Genomic DNA, 22585 nt, shown 5'->3' on the forward strand with positions numbered 1-22585 from the left:
CAATTGTAATCAGCTACCCAATCTAAGGTTCTCCTTTTAATATGGGTAGGATGGTTCATTCTTTGTGACAGGCCTAAGGCGGTAACAGAGTTGACTATTTCAAGTGCATTCTTGCCTGCTGGGTCAATATAGCCTAGATTAAAATCGCCTAATAGTAGTTGGGAGGTTGTATTGAGGTTGTTAGCTAGTATGCTATGCAAGTCCTCTTCGAATGTCCCGAGTGGACCGGGTGGTCTATAGGTTAAGTGGATAGTGAGTGATTGTGAGTTGGCCAAAGGGATTTTGGCTGTGAGGATTTCGCAAGATTGCATGGTTTGTGGGGGGCTAATCTTAGTGAATGGCTTAGTCTGGATATTATGGCAATACCTCTGCCTCGGGAGCCCTCTCTATCTTGCCTAAATATCGTGCAACTGCATAAGGCAGCAATTGGGCTGACCGAAATGCCTTTTCTGAATCATCAAAGTCCATGGGATTACCCCCTAATCGGGACTAGGCTTTGAAGTTTATTAGGTCCAAACTAATGTCAAAGTCATTGAGAATGTCACTGCCTAAATAGAATGCAGCAAGGACATCTCGCACGACCCAACAGTTATGTACTATGCTTTTGTGCCTATAGAAATTTTGAGCATGCACCTGCTAGGCAGGAGATGTTTAGAATTGGGAGTTTCCAGGTCTTGTTCCCATTTGTCTATCAATTTAAATGTGGGAATGGCTGGATCTTTTGGGAGTTTTCGGGAACATGGCTTTGCTGATGAAGCTCTTACTTTTACTGACGCACACTCGGCGAGAACAGAGTCCTTCCCCTCATTTAACTGAATAGGGATGTACAACTGTTCTCTAATTTTCTGAATGTCAGCTAAACTTTCAGCTGGTTTCTCATCATTTTGGACTATGGAAGTGGGATTTTCTGATTGTGAATTAGTATAGAATTTCAGAGTGTTTCCTTCCAGTGTGAATGCCACTTGAATCTGGAAGGAAGATGGATTTTCAGAAATAGAGAGGAATTCCCATCACCCGTGTGTGGTCCTACAGCAATTACTGTTATGTCAGGGATTTGGTTGTTTTGAAAATGGAACTCAATATGATCCTGTTTTTGTTCAACCAAGTGGCATATGCCATTTAAACTAACATGGTTGACACTATGTTTTAATTTTATTGGTTGGATAGTCTGGGTCCAGAGGACCTTGTTTACACAGTCTATTAGGGGAGATAATCTCTGCAGGATGTCATTCCCCAGTAAACATGGTGCGCCCTCTGGAGTCACGACTATGGCTGGGTGTTTCACCTTGTGTTGCCCAATTTTAATTTCCAAATCTGCAGTCCCCTTGATAGGAATTTCCATCCCATCGAAGTTCGGAAGTTGTCCAGGAAGAAGGGTGAGAGGGATCTGGGATCTCACCCCCTTCCTGAATTCAGCTGATCAAAGGATCTCTTTGACAGAAGAGTGGCTTGGGATCCAGTGTCCGCCAGTGCCACAAATGTGCATTGCCCTTGTACTTGGACCGGGGCATACAATCTTCCCTCCTTCTCCTCAAGGGGGCAAAGATAATGTACATGTTGGGCCAGTTGGTGGGTTAATTTCTTGATTCTTGATTCTGACACCGGGGTAGTTTTGACAGAATTCTGTGTGGGAGCTTGGGGATCTGTAAGAAAAATATGGCAGTTGGATCACGGGAAGGTTAACTGTCCCTTCTCCAATAATACCCTGGGTTAGGATAGTTTGGGTACCCTCCACCCTTACCTCCCATCTGCCGGATTGAGCTGTCTGGGCTCAGGAAAGTGGTGAAAGTAAGGAGGGTTGTTGTGTGGGTTGAAGTTTTGAGGTTACCGGGGAAAGAAGCTCAACCCAGCATTTGGCGGATTACTGCCCTCTTGGGGAAAGTTAGGAAGGACGTTTCCTGGGTTGGTACCTACCTGGTTGGATCCCCCACTTGGGATGGGGAAGTCCACACATACCCCAGGATGGGTTTGTTGCCATTGTGTTGGGGGCTAATGTAATCAGGGGAGTTAGGGGTCTCATTTGTGGGATTACCTCCCTGACTACCTGTTTGGGATTGGCCAGAGGGCCTTCTGGTTCCTTGATTGGATGGGTTCTGTGCAGGTATATTTTTAGGGCCCCCCATCTCCAGATCTACAATGGGGGAAACCTTCACCTCCACCATCTTAGCAGCAGCAGGGGTGTTGGCTGGTTTGGGGGTTTTATTGGTGTTTTTGTTCTCTACAGGTTTCTGCACCTCATAAATACGGGTCGCCTGTTCTATGACCGAGTCCAGTGATCTCTTCTAGTGAAAGCCCCTCACCAGCTGAGTCATGATGCATTTGGGGAGTGCATGGAAAAAGGTGTTAATGAACTCCCTACTATCTGTGCGGGCCCACCTGGTGGTCTGCGCAAAGGCACCTTTAAGTTCCTGCACAAATTCTTGTGGGGCCTGATCTTCCAACACTGCAGGTTGTAGGCCGCCTTGCAGAGAAGTGTTTTAAGATGGCCGCCCTGTAGGTGGACCATCTTGAGTGGTTCTGATCCTCCAGCCATGCAAAGAAGCTGGAGTACTCAGGGGAGAATGTCCATTTCACATATTGGATGCAACTCTGATTATCTTTCAGATGAAAAGTATCCATCATCTGTTCGTATAATTCAAGGTGTTCCCAGACTAAATAGTTAGCATTTTTGTGATAGGGAGTTATAACACTCCTAATGGCCTTGATCTCTTTCAGGGGATCTTTTTGTATAGCCTTCTTTATTTTGTTGGCCTTTTTGGTCTTAGTCACCCACGTCCACTCATCCTCTGACTCAGAGGCACTACTACTTGAGGTGGCTATCTGATCCTCTAGGCACTCCCTGATTCTGCAAGCTTGAGAAGGGCTTGCAGAATGTGGGGACCTCGTTTCCTGATGCCTGTGGTGCTCAGAAGAGTCTTCTGACTCTTCCCTGCTCCCAGGATTGGCGGAGATACTCTTTTTGGGCTTTATTTCCTGGAGTTCCTCACCAAATGTTACAAACTGATCTCTTGGAAGGCAGTAGTTTTGTGGATCCAGTTCCCTGACTCTCCCCTCACAGGAGTCTTCCTGGTCAGAGATGTTAGCCCTAACATTTGGGGATCTGTACAGAGACTCCCGTCCATCAATTTCTGAGAGGTGCTGATCTGTCAGTCCCATCTTACCCATTTTGTTGAAGTCTACCATCCGCATGACCCCTGGTTCATATGAGTCAGTGGTCGTGAAGGTGGCAGAGTGCATTGCATTGAAGGGGTTAGAGTCCCTGAGTACAAGGGTCCTGATGTGATGCTCAGGGGTTTCTCTGTCCCTCCCTACCTCTTCTCTTTCAGCCCCTATTCCCTGGTGATATGCTAAGATCTGAATCTTTTGTTCCTCTATTAAGGCCTTGCTGGTCTCAATGACTTGCTCCTCTGTCAGTGGAGCCTATCATTCTTTTCACAGAGAGCCTCATTGTCTCTCTGTGCTTGCCTGGTCTGAAAATACTGGGCCAATTCCTGCTACAGGAGATTTACCTCCAGGGTTTTAGCATCATTGGTCTGGTTGTTCTTTTCCAGAGCATCTTCCATCCGCCTGGTGTGCTCTAGTAGCTTCTCATATTCTGTTTTTACTTCATTGAGCTCCTGGAGCGCCAGCTTTCTTTCCTCTAGCTTGGTTTTTAATTGGCTTACTTCCTGGCCTAAGTCATCCCTTTCTTGACTTAGGGTGCCCCTCTGTACAGCCAGGTCATCCCTTTGTTTTTTAAATGCATTGGATTTATGGCGCTCCTCATCAAATTCCTCTTGAGAGTCTAGATCTTTAATAATTCATTTATTGTTTTCCTCTTTCAATGATTCTATGTGGTTTTTGTAGGGTAACTACCTGCTCTGTGCAGGCTCTATTGAAATGTTATTGTTGCGCCAGCTTTTGCTGACTCTGTTGTAAAGAGTCAACCCTTTCCTGACACTCCTCTTTCAGTGCCTGCAATTGGGTGTCTTGCTCTGCCTTCTCTTACTGTAGGAGAGCCAGATATTATTTTAGTTTGGTCAGATACTGCCTATCTTCTGTCTCTGATTCTTGGCTCTTCTGTAGCCTTTGCTCTGCAGAGTCCAGATCAGTCCGGATTCTTTATAGTTTTTCCACTTGATTCTTTGCCAGACCTATGTTTTCTGCATGCTTTTCCTGCCTTACTCCTATGTGGTAGTACAGGTAGGCCGCTATTTTGGCAATTTTGCTCTGCTCCCCTTTCGCTTTTGGGGCAATGTACAGTTCACTAAGAGCTTGGTGTAATGGGCCCTTGTCCTGCCATGTATCCAGGTCCATGGCAGTGACCTGTTCTTTGATTTCCTGCAGCCAAACATGTTCATTCTGTTCTGGCCACTCACCCCTGACAAACAGTTTGTGCAGGAGGTGTTCCTAGGCATATTGATTTCTACTGGGATCACCATTTTGGAACTATCAATTTCTTTATGAATTATTTTAGGGTTAATTTACTTTTACTTTTACAAACAGGCATGATTTTGGAGTATTTGTTTTGAGAGGTGTTTGTACACTGTAGCACAGTAAACCAACCCAGTATTGTGTCTGTACCCTGCAGACTAGTCTGCTGTGCTAAACTGTTACGGGTGGTAACTCGAACTCAAAATCCCAGACGAGCCCCCAAATCTGTTAAGGATTTCAATCAGGCAATACACCCGAATCTCAGACTAATATGCAATGCACAAATGAAATACTCATTTATTGTGCCTATAAATTCAATATTCTGAGTGATATACCACTCATATCACACCCTTCTCAAAATACCCCCTCCCAGGTCACACTGGACCATGTATCAGGCGGGTTGGTAAAGGTATTATTTATTTACTTATTAAAATTCAAATCAAACACAAGTTTTAATATATGGGGCAGCAAGCACCAATGTGGTGACAAAACAATCAGAAAGTAGGTAATGCAGTTGAATTCACTTTTTAGCAACACAGAATGTAAAACACAGAGAAAAGAACAGTTTTGGCTTGTTGCAAAAATAGCATTTAAGTTGCGATTTCCATCTGCAAATTTCTCAACTCACAAAGAAGCAATTCTACACAGATGCAAGCAAGCAGCAGGCATTTAGGAATAAAGAACAGTGTATATGGTTTGAATGCAATCTTCCCTCCAGAGAGAACATTTTTTTTTTCGGACTACGTGCTGCAGGACGAAGCACTCTGTTGGTCAAGGCTAATAGCGGGCGACAAGACCCCATGGCTGTTAGCATCCTATAACATCTTACGCAATTTACAGGAAACCCTTCAGGCCCCAACAAATGCAGTGGTGTCCGGCTCTTCACAAACTTCTTCTCCACAATAAAAAAAAAAAGTGTCTTCGCTGACAGTTCCATAGAGACTCAAGATATGAAGCCAGATAAACAGTATAAAGTGGAAACGGAAAATTATTCTTTCTTTTGTAAAAATCTTACAGATTAAAAAAAAAAAAAAAAAAAATTTACACTTTTAAAATGACATTTGAAATGGCTTTGTGAATCAATGAAAAGTGTGCAAAAATCCTTAAATTTATATAAATTTCTTTGAGAGCAACACTGAACAGGTCCTAACAAACATAACATACAATATGAGCAACAGTACACACTTTGAATCAGGATAAGTTTGGAAATACTTCACATATAAAACTTTTGCAAAATTGCGAATTCCAGCCTAAATTTTCAGTATGCGATTTTTAATAAAAATGGGTTAAATATACTATTTCTGGATGGGTTGTAGGTTTAAGTCACAGTTGAAATTAAATCTCTAGCTATAAAATTGAGGAAGTTTGAATGAGAGGTGATTTTGCAAATAAAGGCGCAAAAATGAAAACAGAAATCAGTTTTTACAATGGCAATTATGCTCTAAACTAGGGTATTCAGGCTGGTTACCAGTTTGAAACACAGTAAGCTCCAGAGGGGTCCACGGAAACCAACACCAGCACCTCCATGGAGGACTCAGTCGGGTTACCCATGGGATGATTTTAAGGGTTTGGTATTTCACAAGACAAAGGGATTTTAAAGAAATTATCACTAGCACATGAAATCAAAGCAAGGTTTCAAGACTGGTGTGATACTATTACAAGTTCTTAAGTTAAAGAGAGGATGGGTTATAGCTTGGGATAGGACAAATAAGGGAAATATACTATGGTTTACTATGATTCCTATTTATACTTACAGTCCACTGTAATTTAAGATTGGTCCGTCAGGGTTCTGGTCATCCGGTTCGGGTCTACAGGCAGCAGGGCAACTCTGGTGGAATTGGATCTGCTGGGCGGTTCTGGTCAATTGGACTGGCACCTCTGACTGGATTGGATTGGATTGGCCCTTCTAGTCACTGGACAATGTAGATCAGTGAGATGGCGAGTTTCAGCAGGCAAGCATGAATGGTAGCAAGCCAGACTGGATCAGAATTATTTCCCTTAAGTTTGGGATGGTTTCAGGATTTGGGTTTAGCTGAAAAAGAGTTCAGAAAATGCTGAGGGCTTGGCTTTTCAAAGAAGTCTGGAATCAGAGCAAGATACAGAATTCTGGGTCAGGGCGCCACATGGAAATCAGGATGTAGTCAGGAATCAGTGTGTCTGTGTGTTGTGAGGTTCCCTTATTTATCATGCCAAGTGACATCACTAAGTTTATGGTAGGGGTAGAATTATAACCCACACCCACAAGGCTACGATTGGTCAACGGCACTTGCCTTTTTCTGGTTGGAAGACAGAAAGGGCTGTCATATTTTATGATGTGACTTGGGAAACTCCCACAGTTATTTGGACCAAAATGTAACTTTCCCACAAATACACATTTCTATAATTATGCCCTCTAATAAAATCGGACACATGCATTACATATTTTGTGGGTTACATTTATATCCAACTCCCACGTCAGTGAGACCTGGCTTTGTCTTTCTGTGGAATTTTGTCAATTTTAATCATAAAGATTTGGCCTCGCAATTCCTAATTTGGTACCTATCTGTGCACTGTGCAATCACCCCTAGAACACAGGTATACAATATTAGATTTGCAGCATCAATAGTCTTTGCGCAATTAGTGTTTTTGTATAACTTTTGTTCCTTATGCACTACCAGGAAACAGCATAAAATTAGATTTACAACTACCAAACTTTAGATTTATCCTCCTCTTTGTTGCAAGGTTAAAGGTTAAAGCTAAATTAGAAATAGGCATTTAACCACCAAAAGCCCTTAGCAGTTTGTTTTACTTTTCTTTCAACTGGCAACAGCTGTCCAATTGCTTTGATCAGGGTGGGTGTCCTCTTCCTTGAGAGGGAAGTTTCCTGCACCTCCTATGTAGGGATGATTTCTGGACTTCATTCCTGAAAAAGCACATTTAAACTTTAAATCAGATTTTCCTCTGCAGCACACACATTTTATTCAGCACCAGTTCTTCCCTTGAGTGCTGGGATTTGTTTTGCAGTCTGGATATATTTATCTGCACAGCTGAAATTGTTATATGTTGCAATGTTTTGCTGCATTTTTCCTGTGGAACTGAAAACAAATGTTTTTGGGCTGGTTTTTCATGAGATACATTTCTTAGCTGCTGTCAGTCATTGAGGACCGGCTCCTCTGAGCCACACTGGATGATCTGTAACCCTTTTACTCTCAAGGATTCACTGGAAAATAAATGGATCTAGCACTGAAACAGCACTTTGAATGTTGCAAAGCTTTATTTTAAAAGTAATTTTCTGTTTTTAGCACAATTCTGTTACTTTGCTCCATGTTGAATGTAGCAGAACCCACTGGCATGCTCCTGCAGGAAGAATTCTGTTTTCACCCCCCCTTGACTGTGCAGCCTTTTGTGGTTGTGACTCAAAAGCAGTTTTGCAGATTTCTGTGCGCACAGGGTATAGCGCATATATTTTTGGCTGTTTCTTTCCCCATTTGTAAAGTGATGCAGTGGGGCACATTGGATTCGGTCAAAATATCCCACAGAAGGTTGGGGCAGGCTCAATATAGTCCACCAGAAGAAGCTTTCTATCTTGTCCAACCAGGACAAATTTCCAAGGATAAGAACTGCAAGGCCATAGGACCCGACCAGAACAAACCATTGGTTATATAGGAGCATTATTACCTTTAGAGTATAGCCTGCATATTGGGCAACAAATGTACGTATCAATAGCGTAATTTGCCTAGTGCGTTGAATCCTACTATCAATCAAAGGTTGATAACCAAGTTTACAATCCATTTCCACTCCTAGATATTTATAGATATTTATAGGAGTTAATATAGTCAATTGTACCCCAGCTGATTTCCATAACAGACCTATTAACCTTTAAGGAGGATACAACCATCAATTTAGTCTTTTTCATATACACTATCATGTCATGTTCAAAAGCAAAATGACCCAATTCTTCCAGCATGTCCTTCATGCCTGTGATAGTATGATCAAACACAACAAGGTCATCGGCATACAGTAATGCCGAGACCCTTGTTGTGGCAAATCTGATTGGGCTGTGTGCATAGTTTTCCAGGTGTCGTATTAATTCGGCAGTGTATGTATAGATTAAAAGGGAGGGCTGCCACCCCTGTTAATCATGATCAGTCTAGACAGTCGACCGTAGTTATCTAAACACACACAAGCTGTATTGTTCTGATGGAGCTTTATAAGGATCTCAAGTAGCCAGGCAGGGCACTGGGTATCGTCCAGAATCACCCTCAATTTATTCTGATTTACCCTGTTAAATGCACAGGAAAAGGTCTAGATCGCTGTTTAGCCCTATTCATGATGGCATCGAGGATTCTGATATTGTCCAAAGTGCTAGACCCAATACGAAAGCCAGACTGGCATGGATGGAGTATTTGGCTAGCATCAGACCATGCTTGGAGGTGGGACAAAACAATGGCAGAAAAAATCCTACTAGTCGTATCAAGGAGCAAAAGTATACAATAGTTTTTTGGCAGTGTACGAGAGCCTGCCTTGAACACTGGTATCAGAATAGATGTTGTCCAGGACACTGGAATGCATTTTTCATACCATACCATGTTGTATAGATTCATCAGAATAAGGGACAAGTTAGGGGGATCAGATTTAGAAGCAAGGCCATTAGGTCCAGGATCTCTGGAACTACTAGATTTTGTAATTATATCAATGATTTCTCTTCTGCTGAATCTCAAAGGCCAAGGGTCAGTAGTCTGAATAGCAAAATCATCTGTATCCTTAACATACATATTTTTAGTGAGGTAATCTACCCAAGTTATTTTGCCTACAGCATTGAGGGGATTTGGAAGGCTATTACCTCTAACTTTGTTCAAGATATATGGACCTGCAGACTCCCTTCTGCAATGTGCCTGTCAGTGTCTGTGAGGCTCAGGGGACAGAGATGGTATTTTTACTATAATAGATGTCCAGCAAAATAGTACATGCCAGCCCCCTGGGCCCCACAGTGCCTTGCATACACATATAATCATGATGATTGTGTGTGTGAAGCACGGTGGGTCCCAGAGCACAGGGATGGTATTTTATTACTGGACATTGATGATAGATGTCTAGAAAATATACCATGCCATTAAAAAAGTTTTTAAAAAAGAGAATCTCAACATGTGTAAGAACCAATCCACTGACCACTAGGCATCACCAAACTAATCATCTCAAATTACCCACATGTTGGGTGATTTAGTGAGGTCAGATCTCAGACAAACATTTTAAGAGGATTGACTGATTATTGACTGTGTGGTCTTTAAAGGGGCACATTTGTTTGGAGCTCGTTTTCAGTCTTAGGCAGCTCTCAGAAAGGCAGGAGGTTAATACTGGAGGCAGTTTTCATATATTCAGGGAAGGGTTAATGAACTGCAGTGATGTTAGAGTATTTGAATATGAAGAAGGGTAGGGAGATGGAGTGAGTTCCTGGGGAATTAGAGTTAGAGGAAGCTACGATTAGGGTTTTGCTTGATTGGAGCCGAAAACCATCAACTCGGTCTTTGATCCATTCAGGCACATCTTGTTTTGATTCATCCACAGTTGGATGATGTTATAAAGATCGTTTATGGTTTATAGTGAGCAGGGTCAAAATCTTGGGCATGACCTTAGAAGCATCCATGTGCTCAGATGCCCAAGCCTCATATGTCAGTAAAAACTGTTCATATTATTTGAGGCTGCTGAAGGCAATTAGACCCCCACTTTACGAAACCAACTATGCCACTATAGCTAGAGCCACTATACTCTCCCACCTGGATTATGGTAATGGAATACTATTGGAGGCAAGCAAACAATGCTTGACAAAATATCAAGGTATCCAAAACCATCCAGTAAAGATAATCAAGCAAAAAGGACAGACCACATAAGTAAAGCCAGAAGAGAGCTACACTGGCACAGGGTTAAAGACTGTGGGCCTCATTACGAGGTTTGCGGAATGGGTTAACGGGCTCCGCTAATGGAGGTGGACCCGTTAAACTCGTCGCGCGTAATTACGAGGTCCCCTCGCGGGACCCGGTAAGGACGCCTGGCAAAACGAGGCGTTGTTACCGGGTCCCGCGAGGGGAAGAGGGAGCAAACAATGGCCCGCTCGTAATCGGCCCATTGTTAGCTCCCTCTCCCATTCCCATTGAGCCATATGGGGGCTCAAATGGGAATGGGGAAGGCCTGGGCCCGGGTTCCGAGAGGGAGGAATTACCGGGCCCTCCGTACTCGGAATGGCCCGGTAATTCCCCATTCTGAGAACCCGGTAAAGGAGCACGGTTTGGCGGCAGCCATGGAGCTAAATGTTCCATGGCTGCCGCCAAAATCGTAATGAGGCCCTGTGTCTTGTTTAAGCCCCTGACACTCACCCGTAAGTGCATATATGGAAAGGCTCCAGTTTAACGGAAGTCCAAAATTGTTGGCTACAGACCAACCTGTTCGTTAAGGTCCGAGGCTCAAGGACTCATTGTAGTAAACCCCTATAAAAAAGCAGACAGCTTAGGTAAAACCTTTCCCAACCGGTCTGCCATCAGTTGGAACAAACTTCAGCTCAGTCTAAGACTTGAACCCAATCATCTCAAATTCAGAAAAACATTGAAAACCTTCCTGTTTAAATGACAACAGAATGCTAGTGTAGTATATGCCCTTCTCTGTCTTGGCATGCCAAGTGTCCCGTTACATACGTAGCTGGTTATTCTCCCAGCTCTTGTCCATGTAGTTCTGTTGTGCCCTGATGCCTGCGGGCTTGCGGTGCATTACAAATAAATAAATAAATAAATCTGAGACTATAAATTCTCTCCTGTGTTAACGTGTAATGAAACTGTCCCTATGAGATGTAACAAATGATCAACAAATAATCCATCTAAATTGATTACAATGAATGCGATATCTTGAGCCACATGCTTTTGTTCTATGATACAGGTTACTTGTCTTACAGTACCAGATACTCTTGCAAATGTATTAGATGCTAGGCGACTCATGTGTTATGATGTAAAATGTATGGTCCATGGAGCCAATGTAAATAGAACAATCCTGTAGCACGGTGATTATTGTATATATGAAGAGACAGTCCACAATATAATCAATATAATCATAAGCCCCCTTTCTACCTATTACAGATGAAGTCACAGAAAACATGTTTGAACCCCACTCCAATGGTTTACTGCTAACTTTGGTAATTGAAATAGGCAACACCAGGATAGTCTCAGGGACTTCTCTCCTTCTCCAACAGCGGCATGCACGGCAAGTGTACAGGCCCTCACCTTTTCCCCCTATTCATGACAGTGCAGCCACCGAAGGCCCATTTCTCACGAGTGTCTTGATTTAAAAAATGCATCCTCTCATCCTTCCTCTGGGCCCACACGGAGTGTCCACCAAATGCCCCCTGACACAGATGACCCCCATAGCTTTCTCTCGATCAAGGTGCAAAGACAAATTTATGTATAAACAAGTGAAATATATGATTCTCCCCCCACCTGTCATAATGTCAATGGTTGTTTTTTATGGATGTCTTTTATTGTGAACTTTGAAGTAGTGTTTAGTTTAGAGAGCTAGTATCAATCCCCTTCTCTAGAACTACGCAACCTTCACATTACACTGACCTGCCCAGCTGATGCACGTGATGTCCGCCTTCCCGCCAAGCAACTATCCAATCATCTGGAGGTGGAGCCTATGAAGCTATACTGGATCTGCAGATCTTCCAATGAAATGTTACTTTTTGTACCTTAAACAATTTTATCACTAATGACGCTGTAACCCTTTTTAATGCAATGACAGTGTATTGTTGGGCAGAACGCTCTCGTTGTTGCAGAGTTCTCTGCTGCCCTATTTTGGTTTAGATAAACTTTACCTTTAATTTCACCCACACTTGGTCTTGGTATCATTCCCTCCTGGGGTGTATCCATTATTGACTCCCACTGGGGAGTTCTGATAGTATTTTGGGGGACTGCTCACTTTCAGTACTTTATTTCGAATTTAAATAGCAGTTCCAGAATGTATAATCCCATCTTTCGACAGAGTTTTTTTATGTATTTCCTGCTGTGAGATGAAATTACACACAGAGCACTTCCTCTTTGCAACGTTATTTTTTTAACAGGATGTGACAAAATAACAACTGATGACTACAAATGGAAAGGAACATTTTATTTCCATACTCTGCCTACTGTTAAGTACAATTCATGAAATGTGCTGGGGTAATGATGATATTTTGTAATGGGTCTCTATATTTAAGCAATATATTGAATGCTCTTAAAAATCTATTTAAAAAAACAGTCAAAAATTGGTAGAGAGGCAATTCAGTGGAACAACAGTGATTCCTAATTTTTCTGAACTGCATCTCCCTATGGTTTTTCTGAAAGGTTAAGCAAAAGGCTCTGAGAACAAAGAAGTTTCTGCACCAGTTTCAGCCACTTCAAAAAGCCCAAAAAGTGACTCCCCTTCTCCTGCTCAAGCACTGTTGGAATCTAATATGGAGACCATTTTATTAGAAATAAGAGCAAATATTAAACTCCAATGTGGTTTAAAAAAGTAGAGTCACACAGGAAAACTGTGCCAAGAACGCTAATCTTTCTCCCTCTTGAATATACAAAACTTCAGCTGATTATGCAGAAGGCCAAAGGAATTGAAGATATAGTATGGAATGGTCACAAAATCTTGATTTCACAAGATGTGTCCAAGGCAACGGCCCATGGAGGAAAGAACTGTTCTCTTATCGTCCTGCCCTCAACCAGTTGAATGCGGAATATGGCCTTGTTCATCCCTGCACTTTTAGAGTCACCATCAATGGCAAAACATCTTCCTTTGTGGATCTACAGAATGTTATATAAGACTATAAAATACAGAGGCAATGGACACCGGAACTTCCAGTCATGTATCCTTTTTCTTTTTCTATGTTTTTCTGTCTACCAATTATCCACTATAATGTGAAAGCTCTTTGAAATGAATTCCCCCCTCTAACAGTTATACTCAATAACTATGGGGAGCGGGTAAGTACTTGTTTTACTTTCTGTTGCATCCTTTTATGGGATGCACCCATGCGCCTTCTTGGTACATGACATACATTAATTATGCTTAATCAGGTAGGATTTGTAAAAGGTAGAACTATCTCAGTGAATAGTAGACTATTTATGAATCCTCTTCATTGTATAAATAGAAAAAAAACATCCAACAAACAGCTACATAGCAGTAGCACTTGATGCTGAAAAAGCATTTGACCATGTAGAATGGGATATTTATTTCAAGATTTAAGGTGGCATGGTATTGGAAATGATTTTATTCAATTGGTTAAACTTTTATGCTACAATCCAAAGGCGTCTATATGTATCAATGGTACATTTTCCCCTCGATTTTTCCGTAATATCGGTACAAGACAAGGGTGTCCCGTGTCCTCCATTTTATTTGTTTTGGGCCTTAAGCCCCTTTTAGAATTTATAGAAATAAATAAAGAAATCATAGCTAGTAATTGTGGCAATTCTGAATTCAAAATTGCTGCATATGCTGATGACATACTAATCTTTCTAGAGTATCCGAACACAACACTCCCTCATTTACTAGATATCATTGATTATTTCTCCATTTCTCAGGGTATAAGTTAAATAAATGCATGTCTGAGATGCTTCCACTTAATGTATATTGTATTAAGCAAGGTTGTATTCATTTAGGCCTTAGCTGGTGTACAGTCTCTATTAAATATATGGTTATTTCTATTGCTACCTCAGTTTCTCCAATAATTATGATAAAGCTTGCAATTAAAGTTATATGAATCGGATGCCTTATGGTCCTCATTATTCCTATCATGGTGGGGAAGATTAGGGGTCAACAAAATGATGTTCAAACCAGAAATATTATACTATTTGTCATGATGCCTACCTCTAAGGAGCCAGGCCGGGCTCAGCAACCCCAGAGGCAGACATCATTTTCCCCAGGGAAGTCTCAGCGGGCCCAAGTCGGGGCCCTTTGGACTCAGTCCTGGCGCCTTAGGCGCCAGGCTCATAGCGGACCCCAGTCCTGGCACCTTAGGTGCCAGGCTCATAGAAGAGGATATGTGTTTAAGTGCTTGGGTGCACACTTACCTGATGGAGACCTTGCTGCTTCATCCAGGCCCTCTTGAGGCCTGAATGGGACTACTTAACCTGTAGGACTACTTCACCACCCGGGTGTGGTCGGGGAAGGATACATACCTGATTGGTGGAAGGATACATACCAGGAACTTCTTCCAAGGCTATTTAAACCCCACCCGAACAGCCACACATGCTTCGCGTTGTTCTGCACCTAGCAGCTGGACGCTCACCGTGTCAGCTCCTGCATCCTGACTTCAGCCACGCCTGCCAGCACCCTGGAACACCTGCAAGGGGAGAAAGGAAGAGAATAGGAGAAGAAAAGCCCTTACCTGCTAAATCTGCATCCCGGAGTCATTTCTCCAACAGCCCTGAAAAGGAAGACATCATTTTAAAGACATTTCGTTTCGATCGCTGCAGCGCTGCATTTTACTCACCTTTGCAAGGCGCTTCCATCTTCAGCAGCAATCTTCCGGATTCAGCTGCGCCCCGGCGCCTAGAGGAAAAAAGACAAGAACAAAGGTGAGAGGGAGAAAAGGAATAAGGAAAGCTCAGTTTCCTTTTAAGTCTTACCTGTTGGATTATTCCCACTGCATTTCGGGTCCTGCCGCTTCCTGGCATCTCCGGACCCCGGCCCCTATGGGGAAAAAGACATAAGCATTAGCGCTTGCTGCAATTAGACAACGAACATTATTATTAAGCTTGAACTTTTGAACAGAACTTTTACAGCGCCTTACCTGAACAGTCAAGCTTACCTGAACTCCCATCAATCCTCAATCCAGTGAAGTAACTGGGTTTCAACACGCCCCTGCATCAGAAGCAGGATGGAGAGCTCGTCCTTCCAAACCCTAAGGAGGGTATCCAATGAGCCAGGGAAGCCAGAATAGAGGGGCCCTTCCTGTCCATCTTCAGAGTTCTGCGCCTTCGACGCCGCGCCTCCGTGGGAACCAGGTGAGCGTTACACTATTTACAAATGTCCCATCCTCCTTGTATTAGTCTATTAATAAGATATATATTGATTTCCTATGGGGTCCTAAGAAAAGGAAAATAATTGAGTGTATTAAACTTAAAAACACATATGCTTGTGGTGGTGTAGATTTCCTGAATTTTAAGAATTACCATAGAGCCTTTCTTCTAAAGGAAGACAAATATTGTTTTTCCCCCAAGTGAAAACATATGTTTACCTAATTCATTGTTTACTGAAAAGTACTTAGCGTTACCATTTGAGATCAAGGATCCAATTTATTTGTTTAATGGAAATAAGGCACATTTTTTAATTTCTTACTTGAATGTATCCTCTTTACCAAACTAATAAACCTGCCAAAGATTGTTCTCTGTTCACATGGTGCAATAAAAACATAACTATAAATGATAGACCTATTTTCTGGAAAGCTTGGATTAAAAAAGGAGTTACATTAATCAGGTAATTGCAGCAGGTGATATCTTCACTGCAGAAGAATTTAAAACCAAATTGTTGTTGCCAGGGTTTCCTCCGACTCAATATCTTAACTTAATAAATGCGTGTTTGGATGCCATGAGCAGACAAATGATAACCATAAATTGGATATTGAGCCTATTAGATTATGCTTCATGGAATCCCTTGATGTCTTAAAAACCTCTAATTTCTACACAATTGTAAAGGGAAAAAGGGCTCCTAATGTTAAATGGTCATCTGAATTGCAGTGGTAAGAAGACTGTGGAACACGATGTGATGATGAAATGTGCACTATGATTTGGACTAAGATTAAGATGTTATCTGCCTCTGCGAACGTAACCCAAACTCTGTATTACTTCACATGTAAGGCCTTTATTACTCCTAAAAAACTTTGCATTTCCAAGATTTCTGCTGATTTATTTTGGTCTTGTCACTCAGCCACTGCATCTTTTAGTAATATGTTTTTGAATGCTCTTTGGTGAATGCTTTTTGGAACCAAGTATGGATTGTTCTTCAACACATCATTAAGATCTCTATTCTTTTAAATCTAACTAATATACTTTTGGGAATTATATCCTTTAATGCAGAGCAGATTAAACATTTTTACTACTTTTTATCTAGTTATACTCCTTGCGTTTTGCTAAGTTACATCCAATTGGAAAGATTTTACTGAAATTTCTACTAAAGGGTGGTGGAACAATATCTGTGATGAACATAGAATGGAGAATTGAACTATTAACTTGCCATGTCTCTCTACCTCTCTTTGTTAACTCTTTGAATGAGATTAATGTCTAACATGTATTGTATTACTGCCTGTTTATATGTATAAATATGATGTATTATGTTCATAAAACAAATGTGTTTTTGCCTTTTCTCTTTTTTTTTCCTCTTCACTACACCAAATCATTTACTTACATGTTTATATCATTTTTATACTGATCCTTATGCTACAATTCTGGTTTGACTTTTTTCTTATCTTTCATTACTATTTAATTGCCTTATTATAGACCATATTTCAAATGTTAAACTATATATGGATTGTTCATTGTCATATTGGAGACTATTGGTATGTAATTTGGATCTGAATAAAATAAACTTGCATACACTCAAAGAAAGAAAGAAGAGCATTCATCTACACACCCGAATTTTAGGGGATGCTTCAAGCTACTCAAAACCAAATGTACTAAACCTCAGTGTTGCTAGATAATAACATAGAACAGCCAGTCATGGATCAGCACTCACATGCACATGGGAACTATTCTGTTCCAAGGTCATCTTGACGGATGAACCAGCAGGGCCAACACATTGCCCATACATATCACAGATGACAAAGATGTTGAATGGCCTGTACTATGATCACTTAGAATTCCCCCCAACACCTTTTGAGTTGAACATACCCTAGCACTCTCCAGTAGGAGGGTCGCAAGATATTAATGTATTTAAAGGCAAGAAACGCCAATGTAAACTGCACCCTGACTTGTTGGAGTAATTATCTAGACTCACCAACTTGTATTTTAACCTCTATGAGGTTTATCCACTTAGTAATGGGGGTGCCCCTCAGCACTGGGATTGTCAGGGCAGGAGTGGACTGCATCCTTCTCTACTAAGGTGTGTTGTTCAAGGCAGGTATAAGCCATCCATCCTTTAGAAGTGTCATTGAAAAAAGATGACCTTGCACACTGTGCAGTAAGGGTCATAAAGGTATTAAATGTCAATTTGATATTTTATAACTTGATTCTCAGTGGGAAGTTGTGACTAAACACAAGTGGGACTGATAAGTCTTGTACATGTTTCCTATTATCCATTCTAATAAGATCAGTTTAGTTTTATCTCCATTTCATAAAAGCAGATGACTTCTGGGCTAAGCCAAGATTATATTAAGGCTATCCTGAATGGTATGAAAGCTGTCCTCTGTTATAGCCACCTCCACACAGATCTGGGTATCATCTGTGATTGATTCTATTAGCACAGGAAGGAAGATCAGGGTGTGATTAAACGCTAGCAACTATATTTTAAAGAGGGCTGAGGTCATAAGAGAGCCCAGTGGAGCCCAATGACTAACCAAGAAATTAGACGAGCAACTTTTGGTCATCTAGCCCTACCCTTCAGAAAAGAACTGAAATATGCAATTGTTGTTATCAGAACGGAAAATTACTGATGTAATGTGTGAAGAGATGTAGTGCAGTTCACTATTGAAAACGCTGCATCTAAATCATACATTAGCAGCAATACCATATAAACCCTATCCACAGCTGCCAAGGTATCATCCCAAATACCTAAAAGGGCAGTTTTATGTGCATGCCTTAGTGGGAAGCCACATTGAATCATGGGTGTATCCAGAAAGGACTAAAGCTTCTTCCGACATTCCGCATCATTTTAGAAATAAATGTGACTGTTTGCGATGGGCCTTTGGTTTTCTAATACAGAAGGATTCAGGGAAGGTTATTAATGGGTGGAGCAATCCCCATTTTCAGTTTTTGGGAAACAGAACATTACATTGTGATCAGTGGTGCAATGCGCTTTGCAAAAAGGGAAGGATAGTGTAACAGCAGCCTTCCTGGAATGGGATAGCAGCTGAGTTGGTGGGTTTTACTTTTTTGCCGAGACCTCAACACCGTCAGTGTCCACCTGTTTCAACACAAAGAATGGGGAAAGGGAGAGATATAGAAGCAGGGATAGTAAATGGTCAGGGTGTTTATAAGTTACAGCCAGGCACAATTTACAGGTCTCTTCCTTTACATTGAGGAAACAGGTATGTGTTTTACTAAAGGAAATGGCTAGAACTATCATAGCAGAGCAGATAGAGGAGTTAGGAGGCTCCTGGTCATTTTGGCCAACTGTATGGTGTTATGGCTGATCAAACAGCCTTTTTGTAAAGGGTGTAGTACAGAGATTTAAATAGTAATGTATTCTGGTCAAGGTTATTTCACCCATCAATATTCTGGAATTTGTATTCCTATCATATGCCTTGTGCAGCTGCACATGTCTGAATAATGCTGCTAAGTATAGCTTTACAGGTACCGCTAAGATTATGGCAAGTGTAGCAATGCCACAATAATGGCATCATCTGTTGGGTAAGTCACAATTTGTAAGGAATAGCCTCACCTGTGCTGCAATTGTATGTCATGCACAGTGTTAGACAGAATTATATGCAGTACCCTTTGGGAAAACCACACACAATTAAGACTACAAGTGACAGTACAAATTCGCCTTTGGTACAAGCCTGTAATACACAGTAAAAGTGGTAGTGATGGCTGAGCAGCCAGACTTATCTCAAGAGCAAGTGAGCAGTATCAATAGTTACACAAAGGACAGCAATTACTATGATTCAAACACACACTGACTCAAGGTTTCTGAGTAAAACAACATACCTTTAATTTACACATCAGTTGTATAACATTTCACTAAAGTAAAGCAGTTTAAAAAATCACACTCTTAATACAACACACCACTCCCAATAGTTTCCAGTCAAGTTAAGCTCACAAAAATGAGTGGGAGCAAAATGACACTCTAGTAATTAAAAAGGGAGTGACAAAGATAGGCTTTATTTGAGCAGTACCAACAAGTAAGTAAGCAGGGCAATCTAGAAAGAGGAACTACAGTGATAGAATCAAATCAAATAGGCTTAGGGCCAAAGTCAGTAGGACAAAAGTCTTTTGCTCAAGATCACACAGTTCAGGGTAGTTCGCGGTTAAGTCTTTGCCAAGTGTTCTGGACGAAGTTGGTCGGCAGAAAAGTTATTTTAAAGAGTAGAGAAGGACAAGCCTTCAGATTGGCAAAAGGTTTCACACACCTTCACTGCAGCTGGACGAAATGAACAACCGGATTTGCACAGTAAATTTAAATGTAGAAGCTGTAGCTGAGGTGGACGTTCCTAGCAGTACCTGCAGGCTCACAGTTTTTGAAGCGGCTGTCGGACTGACATGAAGTAGGAATACTGGAGGGTCCTGCACTGCCCAGGGAAGAAACCAGCAGCAACAAATAAAAGGTGCACTCCTTAAAAACCCAAGCAGGGTCCGACCTTCCTGGCTATACGGCTATCCGGCACACTATATCTCTGTTCAGCGAATTCGACCAGAGGACGAGTCCTGGCTTGTAGCATGGGTGAACTGGTTGGTCCCACCAGCTCAGGGGAAGAAGATTCCGGGAGGATCTTCTCTATCATTGGAGTTCAAGGATTCAGACCTGCAGCAGGGCTTCACCGGGTGGTTCAGTCATAGTAGGGGTCCTCTTCCATCAGCTCCTTATCGGTTCTATTGTTCCAGTGGCGAATCTGCCTTTCCAAACCCAGAGACCTGCTTTTTATGCAGTTTTCCCACATTCACACAGCCTGGCTGTCAATCACACAGCAGGGTGGCTGTCCCGGCTGGACAGTCACCTAGCCAATCAAACAGGAGTGCAACTTAGGTTACCAAGGGAACCCATGGCAGGGGTCCTAAAACCCCTCCCTCACATCCAGATGGTTTGTACTAGGTCTGTGAATTTAAAAAGACTAATAAAGTCAATGGCAACTTTACATGCTCTGGGAGACAGTAGTCAGTCCCAGAAAATGGAGTCTGATTTGGGGATTCTAAAAGACAACCCTGTGTCACTGCACTGAAGGTGCTGTGTAACACACAGTAAAAAGAGGTATAGAAGGCCGCGAAGAGACAGTGAACAAAGGAACCAAACCTGGTTTGTCGCGCAGAGAAAAACACGAGAAAGACATTTTCAAAAAGAAATGGCGAATAAACCCAGCCAGAACCGTATAAAAACTTATATGGTCTAGCGTGTTTAAGTTTGAGGCTACCAAGATAGCCTAAAACAATACCAAGGTTATTTAAGATAACCGCGGTAGGAAAAATAGGGTAATTACCAATGCCACCAGCCAAGTCTTGATGAAAAGGGAGAAAAACAATGCTCCAAGAGAAACAGACAAAAAAGGATAAGTATTAACCCTTTCCAGTACTTCATGGAAGATGGTTTGTACTGGGTCTGTGGTTTTAAAAAGACTAATAAAGTTAATGGCAACTTTACATGTTCTGGGAGACAGTAGTAAGTCCCAGAAAATGGAGTCTGAGATGGGAAGTCTAAACCCTGTGTCACTGCACTGAAGGTGGTGTGTAACACACAGCAAAACGATGATGCCTGTGAAGTAGGTGAGGCTCCACAGTCTATGAACACAAAACATATTAAACACACAGCAAAACACATAGAAGAGTGGGAAAAAAAAAGGCTCACACTCTTACCAGGTGAAAAATAAAATCCTAGAAATCCAGCAAAGCTGCTGAGGGACTCAATAGGTAAGGGAAATTAGCAATTCTTGAGAATTCTCCCTAACACACAGCCACAAATAACCAAAGATGCTACCAACAGAAGTTTTACAATTATTTAGAGGTTCCTTCTAGGGAGTGAAGACTTACACAGTGGTCTAGACATTTTATATTAAATGTTTTTGAAGAAGACCTCTTCAGTACTGTTAAAGAAACATGTTTCTTAAGAGGTCTAGCACGGCTGGGAAGGTGATGTTTGTCCTTAAAAATATGTCTCATAGCCCTATAAATCTTTTTTTTTGTTGCATTGGCTGAATTAAATCAACCTATCAAACATTTAAAGCATAACCATTTCGAAATACATAAAACATAAGACAATGTCAGAACAAGTAAACAAACAGTTTGAACAAAACAATAGTGCAAACCTAGTCAAATAAATAGAATACTATGGTTTTACAAAACCAACTACATCAGGTGACAGAGTATACAATTGCTTGCTTTAAAGGACCACCTCTACCTAGAACAGCACCCCCATTATCAGTTCACATAGCTAAAACCAATGAAAAACAGATAAAATAATAATAAATTTAAAACATTTCTTGCTGTGACAATTTTACAGTTTAATATAATATAAGAGTCTTTTCTTTTTCAGGAAGCACTTTGGTCAATCAGATGAAAGGTGGGTGTGCAGAGGACACAAATGCAAGAGGGAAGGACCTGAAAATAGGGGAAATGCAGGAGAGACATTACCAAAGGGAAAGCTGGAGCCCTGATAACAATGATGCGATTCACTATCTTAAATAACAGCAGAAAAAGGGTCAGTGGCAGGTGATGGCAAAGTCCAGTTATGACTTCAACTCATACACAAAGGGTCAGACCCACCTTTTTGTTATTGGGGTCCTATTGCTGTGGCGGGGATTGGAATGCTTATAGAGCAACCTCAAGGGAAACAGGCTACCCCTTTCTCTGACACAAATTATTATTCTTGATCAAGAACTTGGAATAGTGTACAAATACTACTACATTACACCTCCGCTGTTCATTTGAGAACATTTTCTTTTGCTTATCACTTTAGCCTTTGCCCTGCTGGTATGACTGCAGAGAGGGAGGGGAGAGAGCCAATGTAGTGGTGGCAAAAGCAAGAAATGACAACTCACCCTCTTTACACTCATGCCATTAGAATTTGGCTCAGTCTAGTTTCATCAGTGCCAACGATCCAAACCTATAATGGCCAGCTCAAGTGAGAAGCCTAAAAAATCCATGTTAGAAGCACCATGGTTGTCTTCAAAGAGAGAGCCAAAAGATAATGCTTTCATTTACTAAAAGGCATACATCTCACCAGATGAGTAAGCTGGCACAGAAGAGATGCCATACAATCTTCAACTAAGAGAGGTGAGCTCAAGGGTAGCAATACATAAAATGCCAATAAAGTATAATATATGATCGTT

The sequence above is a fragment of the Ambystoma mexicanum genome, chromosome 6q, assembly GCF_040938575.1.
Source record: "Ambystoma mexicanum isolate Mex_15411 chromosome 6q, UKY_AmexF1_1, whole genome shotgun sequence".
In the NCBI taxonomy this organism is placed as follows: Eukaryota; Metazoa; Chordata; class Amphibia; order Caudata; family Ambystomatidae; genus Ambystoma; species Ambystoma mexicanum.